Source organism: Octodon degus, unplaced genomic scaffold, assembly GCF_000260255.1.
Source record: "Octodon degus isolate 3935 unplaced genomic scaffold, OctDeg1.0 scaffold00101, whole genome shotgun sequence".
Taxonomy (NCBI): domain Eukaryota; kingdom Metazoa; phylum Chordata; class Mammalia; order Rodentia; family Octodontidae; genus Octodon; species Octodon degus.
The window spans coordinates 10,443,825-10,448,239 of record NW_004524677.1 but is presented as its reverse complement, the minus strand read 5'-3'; positions in this window follow the sequence as shown (position 1 = coordinate 10,448,239).

Sequence of the window (4,415 nt, the reverse complement as noted above, 5' to 3'; positions counted from 1 at the left end):
CCAGTCTCAATCGCTGTTTCAGCGTGCGCCGGGGCAGGGCCAGCTGGAGTGCCGGGGATCGAACCCAGGTCCCTGCCTCTGCCTAAGCAGGCCCTTTAATCCGCTGAGCTACCTGGCAGGCCTGGTGTTATCTTTAAATTAGTTGTTCAGATTACCAGATATAAATGTGCAAGATTCATTAAAAAAAAACACACACAACAATAACAAAGAAGTCATTAGAAATTCAATAGAGGGAAAAAAAAACCAGAGTAGACAAAAGTTAAGCATTAACTCCTCCTTTCAAAAGACCAGCAGAAATTGAGGATATAATATCTTCTCTTCTTTCATTTGTCCTTTTCCTCATCCCAGTTTTTCCTTCCTACTGAACAATTTCTTTCCCTTTCACAGTAAACTGTATTTTATAAAGAAAAATTAATGATGGAACAGTATTTTAAAATTCATTCATAGATGACAAAGATCAGATTACAAAACTACACATACAGTAGATCTTATTAGAAATGTGTACATCTATGTGTAGGAAAATTAGAAGATATGTAAGAAAACATTTTAGGAGCTACTTGTAAGTAGTTCTGTGGATTGTTTTCATCTGCTTCCTAAGATTCTATCATTAAGGCGATTTCATTTCATACTTAGAAAAATAACAGAACCAAATAGATTTTTTTTTCCTGAGCAGGCCTGAGACGCAGCAGTGAATCTCTGAGAATCAGCGGGCTCTGCTGTAATCTCTGAGGTCGGGGTGTCTGCATTTTCAGTGGAATAGCTCAAACATGTCCTAAGCCACAAGATGGCCTTCATGACACCAAGCAGGTCGATTGCAACGTGTCTTTCCCAGGACAATCCTTCCTTAAAATGCTTAACCACAGTTGTACACACTGCTTTATCCCTCCTTGAGCCACGTGTGAACTTCAATTACATGTTTGTAAAATTAATTAATAAATTACCACAGATTTTTCGCCACAGAGCAATTATTTAGCTGTGAAAACCAGCTGACAACATTGCTATTCGCAGTGCATTTTGCCCTCAGAATGAAATCACAACCATCTGGCTCTGCTTTCTGCTCTGCCCTGATTCCCTCCGAAGCAGCCGCAGCCAGCGTGCACCCCAGCAGGCAGCAAGCAGCAAGCAGGCAACAGCCAGAGCGCATGTGCAGGACTGGGGGCGACTCTGGAGGCGGCCGCGGGCACCGCCGAAGGGGGCAGAGGGGGCCGGCGGGCCGGGGGCCCTGTGCCGCGCACCGAAGGGCACAGTCCCCCCTGTCACTTTTGAAAGTGCATGCTAGATTTTAAAAAGCACCGAGGTCAGGGTCAGCACACCTGCTGGCGTGAGAAATCGCCCGGGTGAGGCGGCGGCCAGAGACGCTGCAGAGAGGCAGCGGCAGTGGCGGCCCGAGGAGCGCAGGGACCCCAGGGCCAGTCCTCTGGCTGGGCTTGGACGCGCAGGGATTGCCCAGGTGTCGAGGGAGTGACAGGTAAATGCTTCTAGTGCGCGGGAAATCACGGAGAAGGAAGGAGCTGCAGCTAGCAGTCGCCAGCCTTGGGCAGTTCTGGCCCAGCGGCTGCTTTCCGTCTTGCACTCCTTTCCAGGGAGTGGCCCTGAGACTGTGCCCGGAGCCAAGTGCAGCCTGCACCCTGCATTGGAATGCACGGCTGTGGACTAAGGCTGGGGTTCTGGGGCGAAGCGTGCGGGACACCTGATGGGCTCAGCCTAGCTCTGGGTGCGGGTGACAGAAGGGCACTGGGGCACTGATCAGCAGGCTCGCCGCTCGGGTGGAACACGAAGGCCGAGAAGGAGCCCGGGCTGCCACCACCGCTGCTCCTGCTGTGCTCTCGCCCCTGCCCACCTGCCCTGGACTGCTGCCCCTCTGTGACGCCACTGTGCCACTCGGCCCAGCCTCGGAGCCAGCTGACCGTGGACTGAAGCCTCCATAGTCTATGGGCCGCAAGAAGCTCTCCCTTCTTTTAACTGTGTGTTGCGTGTTTTTGCCTCAGCTACAACAAAAGCAGACATGACACTTGCTTACCACATTTTTCAAAAGGCAGGCTCAACGAGGCTCAGGAAAACAAGTTTCTGGGGTCAGTCCAGGAAAGCTGCGTGCATCCTGCCTGCTTCTCTGTTCTGACTTTTGCAAGGACAAGCCCACGCCAAATGCTGCTGGCTTCTTTTATTGCCATCAACTAAATTTGAATGACACCTAGTGATTTCATTGAGATGCTGCGAGGTTCTGACCTTGGGATTTCCAACTTCGTGACTTTTTATTCTTCTCCGCAATCTTTGTTAGCCTGTCTCAGATAATTCCTACTGCTGTCAAGAGAAAATTACTCTTAGATCTTTCATGTGTCAGGATGCTGTCATCGTCCCCGTGTGGCCCACCGTGACTGTAGAAGTGAGGCTTCTCAATGTGTCGGCACTTGCTTTCCTTTGAACCTTCTAAGCACACCCTTCTACTCTTTGTGAGCCAGTGTCACTGGGTATTGTCGCCTGACTGCTTGAGTGCAGAACGCAGGCCTCTTTTCTCACTTGGGTTTATCAGGCAGATGATTCTACAGCACCAGTTTGTCAATCCACAATACCTTTGTTCAACATGCTCTTAATGCACGGGATGTTTAACATACCTATTTAAAGTAATATGTGAACTGATTGCTTATTTGAAAAATGAAGGTTTTTCTCGGGACTCTCTGGGAACTTTTTGAAAAAAACCCAAAACACTTGGGTAGGAAAGAAAAGTTTAACAACACCTTGCTGTCTCATAAACGTGAGGTCACCTAGTTCCCTGTGACGGGGCCGCTCTAGACACCGCTTGGTTCTCCCTCCACAGGAAATGCTGCTCTTAGCAGAAGCCCCACCCCTCCCCTGCCCGCTGCATTTGGGACTCTGTCACTGCCAAATAATCTGCAGGCAGCACTTCAAGGCAGGCGTGCGCGGCCACGCCGAGCCTTTTGAGATGCCCCATGCTTCTGTCACTCCTCACTGACAGCAAGCAAATCTACCCTGCCAGCTGGGTCAGGCACACTGTGAGAGCAAGAGGCCACCTTTGGAGCAGGACTACTTACAGATGAGTTGGAAAAGCGCCATGGAGAGCAACTGGGTTGTGTCCTTGTGCTGAGTGCGCTTTTGTGCAGCAGTGGGCTGGGAGCTGAGCCCCAGCTCTGCCACCCACAGAGGGACGGGGGCGGGGGGGATGAAGCCTCCAAGATGCGCCCGCCCTCATCGGTTGAGACGCCTCTACTGGTGCCACACACGGCTCTGTGACATGTATTGAAGGCAGCCTTACTAGAGAAAGATACACAGAGCTCCTGGGCCTAAGGCCTTTCTGGTGCGAACCTGCTTGGCCTTCCTTCCAGATGGGAATGCAGCCGGAGACCCACGTCTTCTGCACTCTCCCGTGACTGGTGAGCCCACGACATGCGGGAAATGCGTGTTATGATGTCACAGTGGCCAGACTCATTGGCCGTGCAGGGCATAGACCATACAAGAATTGCAGTCCTACAGCTAGCAAAGAAGTCAGCAAAAGTGTTACATTTCTTGAACTACCTTCATACTAAGAAAGTCAGGAAAACGTAAGGTAATTACATTCATCTAGAAAATGAAGTGACTATAACAACAATTGCATTCTTAAAAATACAGAAAGTGGAAAAGAAACCACCTGAGTACCAAGTACCAAGGAAGGCAGCTCCTGCCCGAGGGGGAGGAGGCTGCGAAAGGCTGTGGGTCTCCCAGTGGAGGGTCATGCTCCCAAGGAGGAAGGCTTCCAGTTATGGCTTTCAGATATCTGGTTTGGGGATGGGAAGATGGGAAGGATGGTCTTTGTTCTCAAGGTTTCTACCCTCAAGGCAAACCTTGAGGTGCTTCGTTTACGGTCCTGGTTAGAATGGTCTTTTCTGACCATCATGGCCCTTCTCCAGCACTGGGCAGGGGCTGGGATGTCCTGGCTTGAGGAAGCCAACAGAGGTCACAGATTCCCTGCTCAGGAGCAGTACAGTGGCAGCTGGAAATCAGCCAAGGCAGGGGCATTTACACAAGGACAATTGGCAGACATGCAGGCCAGCGCCCCTCGCCCGCTCCTGCTGTACGGGTTTCTCAGCACTGTCCTGGTCCCACAAACCCTGACTCTGCTCCGCTGCTCACCCACAGCCCCTAGAGGCCCACGCTCCTGCATGTGAGTGACTGCCCTCACTTTCCACCAGAGCCCAAGCCCAGGCCCTTATCCTACCCTTGGCTCTAGCAGCTCCACTGTGCTAACTTTAGGGAAAGGAGTTGGACAAGAGAACAGGAATTGAGTAGATCTATAGACAGGTAATAGTAAAGGAGAGCTGGGCTTGGTGACCATACCGGTGATCCCAGCACTGAGGAGGCTGAGACAGGAGCATCACCATGAGTTCAAGGCCAGCCCATATGGGGGCGCTCTCACTATGCAC